The following is a 15,033-nucleotide window of genomic DNA, read 5'->3' on the forward strand; positions in this document are numbered from 1 at the left end:
GTGATAACCTGGGTATCACTCATCAGGCTATGGCCTGGCTGACCTCTTTCCTCTCTGATCGACCCTCCCAGGTCCAACTTGGGTCCTTCCTTTCATCTATCTTCCTCTCTACCTCTGGTGTTCCCCAGGGGTCTAACCTCTCGCCCTGGCTTTTCAACCAATCTGGCAAATCTGGCAAATCTGGCACACTGCATTGTCATTATGACACCCAACTCCTTTTCAGTCTGCCCTCGGCCACCTCCTCTCCCTCTATCATCTCTGATTGCCTAACTGCCATTCAATATTGGTGTGCCACCAAAGATCTTTGTCTGAATGCCAGCAAGACATAGATCCTCCTCATAGGTACACATTCACCATCCTTTCCCCTCACTCTCTGGCCGGCCTCCCTTGGCCCTCCTCCTACCCCCACCTGTGAGGCTAAGAACTTCAGGGTCAACTTTGACTCCATACTTTCCTTCTCCGCCCACATCTCTGAGGTCTCTAAAAAGTCACCTCCTCAGAGGTACTCTGCCTTTCCTCCCCTTCCCCCAGAAGCTCACTGTCTCCCAAGCTCTGGTTCTCTCTAGGTTGGGCTACTGTAACAGCTTCTTTCTAAAATTACCTTCCTCTACTCTCCGCCCTCTGCAACTAATCCTGAACAGAGCTGCGAGACTTGTCCTTGGCCTCAAACCGTGGGAGCGTATCTCTCCAGGACTGAAATCTCTCCATTGGCTCCCAACAAATGCAAGGATCAAATTCAAAACCCTCTGCACTGTCCACAAGGCTATCTGGGGCCTGGGTCCAAAATACCTTCAGCTATCCCTACACAAATACCTCCCCTCTCGAGCTCTTCGCTCCTATACCTATAACTCCCTCGGGGTCCGATGATTTTCAAAGGAACAAGCTGGGGGAAGATCTCTGTCTTTGACTGAAGCCTCCCTCTGGAACAGCCTCCCTGCTATTCTAAAACTTGAGAATCATCTCCGGTTCCGGAAGCACTTCAAGACCTTCCTCTTTGCTTCTGCCTTCGCACCTCCACTCCTCTGTTTATCTGCTCTCTCTTGACACTGTGCACCTGGCCACCCTCTGTCTCCTGGGCCCAGGTACCTGCTCACCCTGCCACCCTCCCGCACTGCCTCCAGACCACCCTTGCACTGGCAACTTTATCTCTACCCATACAGTCCCCCAAGCCCCCTCGTTCCCCATTTTTGTCTTTTTCTGCACTTATCAAACTTACCCAGTCTGCTGCCGTAAACACAGCACTTGCCACTTGCTGGCTGCACTACCACTGTTTATTGCCTCCATTGTCTATTTATTTTTATTTATTATTATTTACCTGTTCTCATCTGCTCCGCACTTTCCACTCTCCCCCTTCCATGCACTTTCTCCACTTTCCCTTTCCCATGCACTTGCACGTTCTCAATGTCACTGGGCCTAGTAAGGTCGTTGTTTTGTTCTCCGCTGTTCCCCTCCCTTGCCTCGTCGCGCTCTGAAACACTTGTGTATGAGCGCGATACAAATACATTATCATATCATAAGCTGGGCTCTCTCTGCCATCTATGTGTGATGTAAGCTTTAGGTGAATGTCCACTGGGCTCTCTCTGCCATCTATGTGTGATGTAAGCTTTAGGTGAATGGTCACTGGACTCTCTCTGCAGTCTGTGTGTGATGTAAGCTTTAGGTGAATGGTCAATGGGCTCTCTCTGCCGTCTGTGTGTGATCTAAGCTTTAGGTGAATGGTCACTGGGCTCTCCCTGCCATCTGTGTGATGTAAGCTTTAGGTGAATGGCCACTGGGCTCTCTCTGCAGTCTGTGTGATGTAAGCTGTAGGTGAATGACCACTGGGCTCTCTCTGCAGTCTGTGTGATGTAAGCCTTAGGTAAATCGCCACTGGGCTCTCTCTGGAGTCTGTGTGATGTAAGCGTTAGGTGAATGGCCTCTTGGCTCTCTCTGCCATTTGTGTGATGTAAGCTGTAGGTGAATGGCCACTGAGCTCTCTCTGCCACATCTGTGTGATGTAAGCTTCAGGTGAATGGCCACATGGTTATCTCTCTGCAGTATGTGTGATGTGAGCCATCGTCCGGAATCACGTCTTCTTGGTCAGGATTTCTGCAGGTTTTGAACTGTGCAGGCCAATGTAGCACTTTTCTCTGAATCCTAGAAAAAATTGAGCTAGTGTCACTCCAGTCAGGGCAAAAAAAGCACACACCCAGGTTCTGACACACGCCACTTGAATGCTATGCCCCCCTGAGGGATGTCTGCGTTATCCCATCCCTCTGGTCAATCCAGACTGACAAATGTTAATGCCCCTGCTCTTATAACCAGCACTTTTGTGTTTATCTTCAAACAAACGTATTCGATTTCCCAGAACCCCTGAGACTCTTTGAGCACCCTTAACCTTCAGGTGTCAGCAACCTGCAGCTTTCTACTTGTTTTGCTATTTTGGACTACCACTCCCATGATCCCTCACCGTTGACTATGCTGGCTACGACATACGTTCTAAGGTTGCAGACCTTTCCATTAGACCATGTTTTAGATAAAACCTTTGGAGCCAAATGAAGGCCATCAAATATATCGCAGAATGATGTGACCGATGAAGCATCCAGGCCTCCGAGATCGAGGAAAAACACCTTTTTTAGGGAAAATGTCTCATTTATTTTAGTGTCCTGTTTCTTATAGTATAGAAGCAACTACATATTTTTCTCCAACTGGGTGCCGGATAAAGTGTTGCATGTGGACCCAATAAAATGGCTGCTTCTGTGCACATCCATAAAGAGCTCAAGGATATTGGCCACATGAAGTGTCCCTGCAGATGGAGGATGACTTTTAAGATGCAAATAAAATGTCCAAATTGGGGCACATCACATCAGACCATCGCCCTGAAGAAGTCTGAAGGTAGGTCACCGAGAATGCAGCAGTATACCTTTAAGGTTAACATAAACACTAATTGCTTAGTACATTTAAATTGTACTAAAATTCAGTAACCAAATTAATGTGTTACTAATCAACTTCTTCTTGCTAAATAACTTCCAGCAACAAGATCAATGTGTTGATCAACTGCTCAACATGTTTCAGTTCCTAACTGTAATCAATGCGGAACCTTCCTCAGGGGAAAAAATCAAACCATTTAAATCACCCATTGTGAAATTGATCCAGAAGCAAATACGTGTGAGTAACATGCACTCCCACAGCAACTTATACTGAGATATGTACAAACATAATTTCTTCTTTTTTGTTTAACAATTCTTCAGGTTGTTCTATTCTTCTTATCAGACCTGTGAGTGATAAAAACATGGTATTAAGATATGTTTCTATGTTAATTCAGCCTCAGTTTTTTTTCGCTGCTTTTTTGCCGAAAAGTTTTGCTATTGTTGTTATTACAAAGGTTCCCCCAATCCACCCCCCCTACGATTTATTCCCTATACACCAACCCACCCTACTCTCTATTTGCTGACCTATATTTTTTGATATTTTTTTCGGCAAAACATTTTTGTCAAAAAGTGCAGCATGAATAAAACTGGCAGTGAATGAACATCATACCTAATATATAACCTAATGTTTCAACCACTCCAACAGGTGTGGATGTAGTAATTACTGTACAATACCCGTTGTTGTTATTGTACAAGTCTGCTTTGTGCACCCAATCAATAGACAAACAATCTGCAAAGAAATTCATATATAGAGAGTCAGATCGAGTTCACCCATGTTACCGTCACTCCGTGCTTTCGCCTGTGTTACCATCACCCGTGCCTTCACCCATGTTACCGTCACTCCGTGCCTTCGCCTGTGTTACCATCACCCGTGCCTTCGCCCTTGTTACTGTCACACATGCTTTTGAGCATGTTACATCACACATGCCTTCACCCGTGTTGCCTTTACCCGTGCCTTTACCCGTACCTTCGCCCGTGTTACCGTCACCTGTGCCTTTGCCCGTGTTACCGTCCCCCATACCTTTGCCCGTGTTACTGCCACATGTGCCTTCCCCCGTGTTACTGTCACCCGTACCTTCGCCCTTGTTGTCTTCACACGTGCCTTCACCCGTGTTACCGTCACCCGTGCCTTCACCCGTGTTACCGTCACCCGTGCGTTTGCCCGTGTTACCGTCACCCGTGGCTTTGCCCGTGTTACCATCACACGTGCCTTCACCTGTGTTGCCTTCACCCGTGCATTCACCCGTGTTGTCTTCACCCGTGCCTTTGCCCGTGTTACCATCACACATGCCTTTGCCTGTGTTACCGTCACACATGCCATTGCCTGTGTTACTGTTGCACATGCCTTTGCCTGTGTTACGTCACCCGTGCCTTCACCCATGTTACTGTCACACATGCCTTTGCCCGTGTTACCGTCACACATGCCTTCAACCATGTTGCGTCACCCGTGCCTTCACCCATGTTACCGTCACTCTGTGCCTTTGCCCGTGTTACCGTCACACATTCCTTTGCCCGTGATACTGTCACACATGCCTTCAACCGTGTTGCATCACCCGTGCCTTCACCCATGTTACCGTCACACCGTGCCTTCGCCCATGTTACTGTCACACATGCCTTTGGCCATGCTACCGTCACCAGTGTTGCGTAACCCGTGCCTTCACCTGTGTTGTCTTTACCCATGCTTTTGCCCGTGTTACCGTCACACATGCCTTCACCCGTGCCTTCACCCGTGTTGTCTTCACCCATGCCTTGGTCCATGTTACCATCACACATGCCTTCCCCCGTGTTGCATCACCCGTGCCTTCACCCATGTTGTCTTCACCCATGCCTTTGCCCATGTTACTGTCACACGTGCCTTCTCCCGTGTTGCGTCACCCGTGCCTTTACCCGCGTTGCGTCACCCGTGCCTTTACCCGCGTTGCATCACTTGTGCCTTCACCCGCGTTGCGTCACCCGTGCCTTCACCCGTGTTGTCTTCACCCATGCCTTTGCCCATGTTACCGTCACACGTGCCTTCACCCGTGTTACATACCTTCACCCGTGCCTTCGCCTGTGTTACCGCCACCCGTGCCTTCACCCGTGTTACCATCACCCGTGCCTTTGCCCCTGTTACCATCACCCGTGACTTTGCAGTGTTACCGCCACCCGTGCCTTCACCCGTGTTACCATCACCCGTGCCTTTGCCCCCGTTACCATCACCCGTGCCTTTGCCCCGTTACCATCACCCGTGCCTTTGCCCCTGTTACCATCACCCGTGCCTTCGCCTGTGTTACCGTCACACGTACCTTCACCCGTGTTGTCTTCACCCATGCCTTTGCCCGTGTTACCTTCACCCATGCCTTTGCCTGTGTTACCTTCACCCGTGCCTTCGCCTGTGTTGTCTTCACCCATGCCTTTGCCCGTGTTACCTTCACCCGTGCCTTCGCCTGTGTTGCCTTCTCCCATGCCTTTGCCCGTGTTACCTTCAGCAGTGCCTTCACCCGTGTTGTCTTCACCTGTGCCTTCGCCTGTTACCGTCACACGTACCTTCACCCGTGTTGTCTTCACCCATGCCTTTGCCCGTGTTACCTTCACCCGTGCCTTTGCCCGTGTTACCTTCACCCGTGCCTTCGCCTGTGTTGTCTTCACCCATGCCTTTGCCCGTGTTACCTTCACCCGTGCCTTCGCCTGTGTTGTCTTCACCCATGCATTTGCCCGTGTTACCTTCACCCGTGGCTTTGCCCGTGTTACCGTCACACGTACCTTCACAAGTGCCTTCGCCTGTGTTACCATCACACGTACCTTCACCCGTGTTGTCTTCACCCATGCCTTTGCCCGTGTTACCTTCACCCGTGCCTTTGCCTGTGTTGTCTTCACCCATGCCTTTGCTCGTGTTACCTTCACCCGTGCCTTCGCCTGTGTTGTCTTCACCCATGCCTTTGCCCGTGTTACCTTCACCCGTGGCTTTGCCCGTGTTACCGTCACACGTACCTTCACCAGTGCCTTCGCCTGTGTTACCATCACACGCACCTTCACCCGTGTTGTCTTCACCCATGCCTTTGCCCGTGTTACCTTCACCCGTGCCTTCGCCTGTGTTGTCTTCACCCATGCCTTTGCCCGTGTTACCTTCACCCGTGGCTTTGCCCGTGGTACCGTCACACGTACCTTCACCAGTGCCTTCGCCTGTGTTACCATCACACGTGCCTTCACCCGTGTTGTCTTCACCCATGCCTTTGCCCGTGTTACCTTCACCCGTGCCTTCGCCTGTGTTACCATCACACGTACCTTCACCCGTGGTGTCTTCACCCATGCTTTTGCCCGTGTTACCTTCACTCGTGGCTTTGCCCGTGTTACCGTCACACGTACCTTCACCAGTGCCTTCACCCGTGCCTTCGCTGTAGCGCTTATTCTGTTCTCATTCTCATCATTTGGAGTATCTGGCAAAAAAAAAATTGAATTTAAAAAATGCTCATTAATAGTGGCCACAAAGTATTAAAACAAGGCCCTATGTCAGGGTGCCTTGTCCTTCCCGGCAAGAGGCGCGGCCATGTATGAGCTCACAGGGGCTAGCTCCTTCAGTACACTCTTCAGGGCGCCCTCTAGTAGTACGCTCTATGCCATGGAGTTTCACAGGGAACCTAGGCAGCCATGGTTTCGGTGTGTGGGGACCATGTTGGCATGTTCACACTGCTGCCTGGCGCAGAGCGCATTCTGATAGCACAGGAAGAAAGCGAGCGTACACACACATGGGGGCAGCGCGAGGGATGGGCAAGTCCGGGCATAAGAGGCTCGATCACCTCACGGATCCAGATAATAGCGCTGGCCACCAGCATAGCCTCAGAGAAGGACGCTTCCGAGTAGCCCTGGGACATTGCAGACCATGGGAGCTCCCGCGCTGCCGAGATCTAAACCTCCTTCGCCACGAGGCCCTTTAACCCCCAAGAAGAGTGCTAGGCTTTACATCCATTGCAAAACGCCATTTGAAAGAAAAAAACAAACTATAAAAGTGTTTCTAAAAGGGAAGATGGCGCCCCTGAGCCCAATCTCGGGGAAGGGTGGGGGGCAGAGGCTGTGGAGGCGGTGATCATTTGGTGTCTCTGCATTTCGCCGTATTCAACCCTCCATTCAGGAACACTTCACCTGCAAGCTAGGATAGTGATAGTGTCACCCCACAGGTCTTCCACTAGAGCTTGAGGGGAAGAGGAAACCAGTCAACATGGCCATAGATTGGGGCCATGGGGTCATGTAGTCAAGCGGTGCCCCACGGCTGATGCTTAAGGAAAGGATCCCACTGTAAGTTGTGTGTCTCTGTGAATCCTATCCTAGGAAGAGGAACTGGGTGGGCGGAGTGGAGAGGCGCAGGAGTTCAGTCTGAATGAAGGCGCAGGACAATGTCATGACTTTGGATTTTTCTATGCAATTTAAAAACAATGCCTTCATCTATGACTGTATGACATTTTGAGTTGGTAAATTTTCACTGATATTTTTTGTGTAACAGGCGCCTTCATTTGGATGACTACTCTGCACTCCGATACGATCCCAACTGGAAGAAACGTCCCACTGACCACCTGAGAGCTAAAGAGGATTTCCTAGAGGATTCTTTCCAGGACTCTGACGAGGAAATGCCAAACATGATCTCGGAAGAGAGCAGCAATGCACTCCACATTCCTGCATTCCGAATGTTCCCTGGGAATGATGATGAGGAAAACGAAATAAGAGGCCAACTTTGCGGCTCTGCAACCTCCCATAATGCAAAGCAGCGCTTAAGCGAGCGGCCTAATCTGGCCAGCACTGGGCATTTTTCACTCCACGACAATCGTCTAAAAGAGATGAAATCGTTGATCAATGCGCAGCGCCAAACTATGCCCGACGTAGCGACCAGCAAGGGCTTCTTTCTAAGCCCGTTTGGTGAAGATTTAGGTGATGCATCGGGTGGAGGCGACCGCTTTCACCAAAACGGCATTACTGATGGAAAGGATCCAGAGACTAAAAGAAACTTCCAGAAACAAGCCATGCAGCAGTTTGTACAGAAGAAAGACTTCATAGAAAAAAACAAGCTCACCCTGGGTAAGCCGACGCAAAAACCCGAATCCTACCTTCAGCTTCTCAGCAAGAAGAAAGTTCCAGATCTCGACACGGGGCAGGTAGGCTTTCTTCAGTGTTTGAGCCAAGTTTTGTAGAACGCTCTGGGAGCGCTCAGGAATGCTGGGGAACCAGAAGAAAAACAAATCATGAATTCATTTCCAATAATTAAAGTTAGTGTAATGCCAGCAAATGAATGGGCTGCGTAGCTCAGGTCTGTGTTCCTCTGATGCCGCCTCCACTACCTGTGCCCGTGGCAGGTGTCCTCAGAATGCCCTCTTATGCTGACCAGTGCCAGACATGGTGTCGGAGCAGTTTCATGCCATGCAGGCACAGCGTGTGTGTAGAACACATGGGGAGTGGGTACTCTGGAGCGGGGGTATTGCATGACTTAACCCCTGCAGAGCTGCCAGCAAAACCGGGCTCTGGGTTTATTTCGCATATTTGTGCCCCAATAGAACATTGTACATGAAACATGGGTGGAAAGGCTCACCAGGCTCACCAGGGGGCATTTTAATAAAAGCCCGTCATGACGTCATATGGCAGGATTGGCCTGGACCTGTACTGGAAGATGTTATTGATCGATGCCCTTTGCTCTGGGTGGTACCCCTCTTCTGTCACGGGGTTCTAGAAGTGTATCCGCTACTGCACATTTTCCCTATCTGAGGTCTAGTGTGGGATGGCTGTCACTGGGGGCTCTAACCTCAACTCCAGGCCTTTGAAAGCCTGAAACAACTGCAAATGGGCCCCCCCACCCTCCCATGACACCACTTCTGAGGTATTGTTTCCTCCACTGAGCCAGTGTCAAATGTACACTGCTGGAATTGGCGCACATTTTCTGGGATCCAGCAAAAAATGTTTCCTCGGATCTCAGATCTGGATAACCTCCAAAGCTTGAACCCTGCTGCCACAGTGTTTGGGGTGTTCAGGTGTATTTTAAACCATGTCAAAGCGTGCCCTCAAACCCGAATTCTTAGGACCAGAGGCGAGACCAGTACCTCAAGTGGTAGACAATATTGATTGGCCCAATTGTGCCGGGTCTAACCCAGAGGAGGGGCAGGCAACCTAGGCAAGGGTCACCTTCCGCAAACAAACAATCCATCATGAGGCCCTGTACACTGTAATTTGCGCCCCGCAGCATGGCCTCAGGGGGTCTCGTCTGCACCCAGCCTGCACACTGTAAATAAAGTCCTTTCTGCCTCAGTTCCAAATAAACTGCTGCCTCTAAGCAAATTCCTACAAATAATGAGGTTCCTGGACACTCGACCCTGATATTCCAGAAACCAATGCAGAAACCAAAACAGTATTCAGATGTACATATGTATAGATAGACAGATCTGAAACATTCACAAGGCATGCGAGCAGATGCAAACTTAATAAGTTACTGTGCCGTGTTTTTTAATATTTACATGTATTTTTGGAATTTGGGCGGCCCTCCTATGTGACACTATAAATCCACAAGGATTGATGAATGAAAAATGAATGGCTAGGGATTGTCCTGTTCATAAATGTAAGTCATTTCCTTCCTGCCTCGGGATATAAGCAGTTCGACCAGCGAGTATGCAATACACCCACATTCTGTAAATATGGCACAGGCCCGGAGTGCTTAATAGCGTATCTTAAGTGAGGGGGGATAGCTCAGGGACAACACATGCAGCGCAACAAAGGTATGAATCCCAATCCTGCACTTAGAAACCAATCTCTGGTATTAAGCGCGCTTTAAAAGAACAATTATAAGGGCTCATTTAGGGTATCGGCTCCCCTGCCGCCTGCCTGCCCCGTGGTAAACTGTAGCTATTTACCCCCAGCAAGGAAGGGCTAATGGTAAGTACATATGCTCTATGTAGGCCCCAGGCTTCAGTGTCACTTTAAATGTGCTTTTGCTGTCCAAGGTCAGAACGCAAGGTGCTAGCTTATCCCGGACATTTTCAGCCAGCCCCAAAATGTCACGCTTTATTGGACGGTCATTCTCAACCCAGGGAGTCCCCCCCCCCCCAACCTCCCCTCCATCAAGGTGCTGCACAACAATGTATTTCTAATAGACTTTCAGTTACTATAACAGCACAGGGTAGAATTTAGAGGTTTGCCGCCCCGTACATCAGATTTCTTTGCAAATTAGATGATAGGAAATCTAAGCACACAGAGATGGCTCGGGTTATCACAATGCTCTTCTCTCCCAGCAGCCCCCACTCCCAGGCATCAGTTATATATGACCCCTTAGTTTGAAGGCAAGGTACAGGCAGTGGGAATATAATGGGAATTTCGTTTTGGCTTTTATTTGAAAGGCAAGGTCTGGGAAATGAAGTCAATGGGGAAAATCGTTTGTGGAACACACATTCAAATGAAATGCAGCGTTTGGGGAATTTGGAATGAATGCAAACAATTCGTTTTCACAGGGAAATTCAGGGTGTTGGGAGGTTTGTTTTGGGGACACTAGCACATTCAAATGAGCAGCAGGGTTACCCAATTACATTAAAGACTATAGTCATTTACTGTGCACTGGGATACTCTTTCTCCATTTCGAATTTTGACAAAAACATCACCCTGCTGTAGCTGACCCTATGGAAATTCATTACATTATATTTTTAGTTACATAATTTAAGGGTATAATGTTTTTACCCCCCTTCCCACTAATGGAAGAGCACTCACTCTTCTGGTTAAAACGGATATGATGTTTTTCTCTAAGAGATTAATTGTTATTTTTAGTCAAATATGGTCAGGGTCTACACAGTTTTGCCCCCTCACCCACTAATGGAAAGGGATTAAGGCAGGTAGTTCCCACACACAATTGTTAGCTTTGGGATATATTTACTTACATGGCAGATCACTGTTCTAAGCTCAGGAGGGCAACTAGATTTCAGACCCTCTTTCAGGAATAGGTAGGCAGCTCACACCTCTGGTCTCTATTCAGAGCAAGGTCCCTGCAGCCAGATTGTAGGCCTCTCTCTCAGATGGGAATCCCAGCTTCCAGGCGAAAGTCCCCAGCAAGTGTCCCAGGCTCTCCTGTCTGCTCTCCTGGGTGTCAGCCTTCCTTTTGTCGGCTCTTTGTTGTTGTCAGTCTGTGCTTCCCCTTTTTTTAATTCTCCTCTCTCTGTCCCCCTTTAGATTGAAAACTCATATAGTTCTGATGACACTTACATATAATGAATATTCCCATGCTACGCGTTGAACATCTCTTTCTCCCCCTCCCACTAATTCACCCACTGCCAGCTGATAGGGCAAGGAGTTTAGAGGTCTGTATACTGGAAAATGGCAGAGGAGGAAGACTCATCATTTCAAAATGCCATGTTTTAGCATTCTGTTTTTTCCTAAAAATTTCACAACATGGCAACTACCTTCTCTTTTCAGATAACTGCATAAACACATATATTTTTGAATTCTACATTTTATGGCGAATCGGGTAATAATAATTCTATTTCAGCACCACCTGCCTGGGAGGAGCTATCATTGTTTACGATTTGCTCCTGAGCTGAAATAGTGAAAAATATGCCACTCCACTATTCAAAGAATCATTTTGCATTCTATCAGTTCACAAACCTTTGAATTCCTCTGAATTATGAGAAGGCCCGGATCATGATTTTCTTCCTAACTCAATTCTATACATCACAGTAAATTAAGACATACATACCACTGACAGGCATTCTGTCATGTTAATGTTAAAGGACATTTGTACCGCGCACTATCACCACCGGAGTGGTCCCCTGGAGCTCTGGCGGCTCTGAAAGAGGAAGGGAGGGCGGGTTAGGTAGTGGGTGGAGGTTTTCAAAAGTGCAAGAGAGCAGTGATGTACCGTTGGCAGCCTCAGCCCGGTGGGTCCGTCGGCTGGGCCTGGGGTGTATGCGGCCGGTAGTCGTCGTGTACTGATGTGCAGGTCTATGTGCATTTGTTTTGTTGTTGCAGTGTGGTGAAGTTTGTGCGGTTTGTTGTGCGGGAGGTTTGTGGTTGTGTTTGGTTTGGAGTTTGAGAGGTGTATGCGGAGGAGGAAATTGTTAGTGGTATCGGTTAGTTGGCAATCTATATCCTGGTTGACCAGTTGTGCTCGCGTAATCTCGCTCGATGGGGTGCTTGGGCATCATGTGCCTCTGAGGTTCGAGCTTGTTTTGTATACGAGGCCCCTTGGACATCTCACTGTCTCTTCCGCCCGTTCTCTCAACAGCGTTGCATGCTCCCCACCCCCACTCACATGGCCAGTGCACCTGCCAGTGCCCATATCTTAGTTAGTGCGGTGATTGGTGGTATCTCGCTAGTTCCACAACCCAGCGGTACCTAGTTGTAGCTATACGGTGGTTAGGGATGGTAAGAATTAGCTCGGGTTGTTGCCTCTGTCTCCGTGGGTCTTGCATGTGTACCACTCTGTCTGGTGTCACCCCTCCTGGTGCCCTGAGTGCTTATTAGTCGGTTCTGGGGCTTGTCAGTGTCCTTTCCGGTTTAGTCGTTTGTCTTACTGCTGCTTTGGTTTTAGTCTCTGGTATCGAAAGAGCCAGGTTTTTAGTAATTTTCTGAATTTAAGGTGGTCTTTGGTGTTCCTTATTTCTTTTGGGATGCTGTTCGAGGTTTTTGCGGCTAAGTGGTAGAAGGCAGTGCCTCCGAGATTTTTCTTGATGTAAGGTTTTAGTTCCAGGCGGATTTCGTTAGTTGATCTGAGGGGTCTCATTGGCTTGTAGATTGTTATTTTCTTTTGAAGGAAATATGCTCCTTGTCCGCAGATTGCCCTGTGCATTATGCACATTGTTTTGAAGGTGATACGTTGTTTTACTGGGAGCCAGTGTAGTGTTTTTAGGGCAGGGGTGATGTGGTCTTTTCTGGATAGTTTGAGGAGTAGTCTGGCTGCTGTTTTTTGGATCCGTTGTAGCTTCTTTAGTAGGTATTCTGGTATTCCTAGGTAGAGGCTGTTTTCATAGTCGATGCTTGACATGATGAGGCCGACGATAGTGAGTGTTTTGTGTGTGAAGGAAAGGAAAGGTAGTATTTTTCTTGCCGTGTGGAGGAGGAAGAAGCATTTCTTGACTGTTGCGTTTATTTGCGGCTCTAAGTTTAGGGTGTTGTCCATCAGGACTCCCAGATTTTTTACTACCTTAGATGGTGATGGTGCGATTCCCATTTCCGTAGTCCACGGGATGGCGGTTTCCTTCTCTTGGTCTTTGGATATGATCATGATTTCTGTTTTTCCTGGGTTGATTTTCAGGTTGTTGGTATTTCTCCAGTTGTAGATTTCTTTTAGACAGTCGGTTAGGTTAGAAAGATTGGCTTGGGTGTCTTTGATTTTGTAGTTGATTTGAGTATCGGCTGCGTAGTTGTAGCATGTGATGTTGTGTTTCTTGAAGATTCTGATAACTGGGGTTTGGTAGATGTTGAAGTACAGTGGTGATAGTGTGGATCCTTGTGGCACTCCACAGTCATTAACTCGTGGGCTGGATTTGAAGGGTTTAATCCAAACGGTTTCTGTTCTGTCTGCTAGGAATGATTTAGTCCAGCGTAGCGCTGTGTCGGTTATGCCTATGTCTTCTAGTCTTTTGGTTAGGGTGTCATGGCTAACTGTGTCGAAGGCTGCAGAGAGGTCGAGAAGAATGAGGGCTGATGTTGTGTTGGAGTCTGCGTTTGTTTTTAGGTCGTGCCAGATCGATAGTAGTGCTCTTTCTGTACGTCTTGTGGGTCTGAAGGCGACTTGAGCTTGGTCTAGCAGTTGGTGTTTTTCCAACATATTCTTGTGTTAGTTTGTATACATAGGTTTCGAGGAGTTTTGCCGGGTAGGGCAATTCTCTGGGCAATTCCGGTTAAATCTCTAATATAAGTCCTGGATGAGCTCACGGTGACACAGAATTCTTTTTTTATTCAAGAAAAAGGGGCCCAATGTTAATCAATGGCAATGTATACATATGGAAGGTCGTAGTTTCATATTCCCAACAAAGCCTCTCATGAGTTTCATTTCTCCCCATTCACATGACACGGACATCTGCCTGGCTCATGTTATTCCCCTGCCATTAAGTGTCTTCAGAGGTCTCTGTTTAAAGCTAATGCACATGTAAACCAGCATTTCATGTAGTTTTTCAAATAATGTGCCCTGGTTTCATGTTTTCTGTTCAATTTGGGCCCTTCTTGCTTCCCGTAGCAAAGACCACAGGAGAAGTAGCCAGAGGACTTGGTATGCTCCACCTATAGGGGACCGTGCGTGAGGCTGAGGAGTTTGGTGAAGTATTCCTGTCAAGAGGCCCCTGCGAGATCACAAGTGTTGTGCAGGCCGTAATGTTATAAATTGTATCTCTGTTGGCGTGAAAGGAGAGAGGCTGTGGGGCGATAGATAGAGAGAGAGAGCAGACCGGCTCTCGAAGGCTGGAGGGGACGTCCTTCCAGCTGGCCTAGCTTTCTCTCCCCAATCCAGGGTTGAGAGTTTGGGCCAGGCTGGGGCTGCTCAGCTAGAGAGTAGCCCAGGCTCCTTTATGAGTGACTGCAGGGTTTTCTGTCGTGGAGGTAGGAGGTGGAGTGTGAGGGAAATGAACAAACGAGATTGAACTGTTTAGAAGTGCACTCCTTCGCCGGCAATGCACAAGCGGGCAGAAGCTTATGTACATTTCTGTCAGAGTGAAAGGAAACCGAATCCAGGTGATTTGTTGCGGCTGAAAGTACCGTAGGCAAAACGTTTGCATGAGAAATGTGCGAACTACCAAAAGTTTGCACCTTTCTCATGCAAACACACATACATTCTCACACCCACACACACAACACACCCACAACACACCCATAACACACCCCCCACCCACACCGTCAGCACACCCACACCCCCAACATAAACAAACCCCACTTACCTTCATATTCACGCTGGGTTCCTGCAGCTCCAGTTCCCTATCACTTCCGTGATCGGGAACCGGTGCTGCAGGGTCCTTTCCTTTTCTTTTTTTTGTTTTTTTTTAATGGAAGGCTGCGGGGGTGTCCCCCGCAGCACCTGCTCACTATACCATAAAGTATAGTGAGCGGGGCGAGGCGGGGGACACCCCCGCAGCCCCTTTTTTTTTTTTTTTTTTTTTTTTTTTTTTTTTTTTTTTTTACAATGCTACCACCAAAGGTT

At 48.3% G+C, this 15,033-nt stretch overlaps 1 long non-coding RNA gene across 1 annotated transcript; it reads right to left on the reverse strand.

Annotated features, from left to right (window-relative positions):
- Window positions 1-6,253: 6,253 nt before the first annotated feature.
- On the reverse strand, window positions 6,254-14,824 carry LOC138489563 (uncharacterized). The gene is made up of 3 exons (XR_011274809.1): window positions 14,774-14,824; window positions 7,985-8,093; window positions 6,254-6,325 (listed from the first exon to the last, which is right to left on the reverse strand). It is a non-coding gene; the product is annotated as an uncharacterized lncRNA (long non-coding RNA).
- Window positions 14,825-15,033: the final 209 nt, after the last annotated feature.

Source organism: Ambystoma mexicanum, chromosome 9 (genome assembly GCF_040938575.1).
Source record: "Ambystoma mexicanum isolate Mex_15411 chromosome 9, UKY_AmexF1_1, whole genome shotgun sequence".
NCBI classification, from domain to species: domain Eukaryota; kingdom Metazoa; phylum Chordata; class Amphibia; order Caudata; family Ambystomatidae; genus Ambystoma; species Ambystoma mexicanum.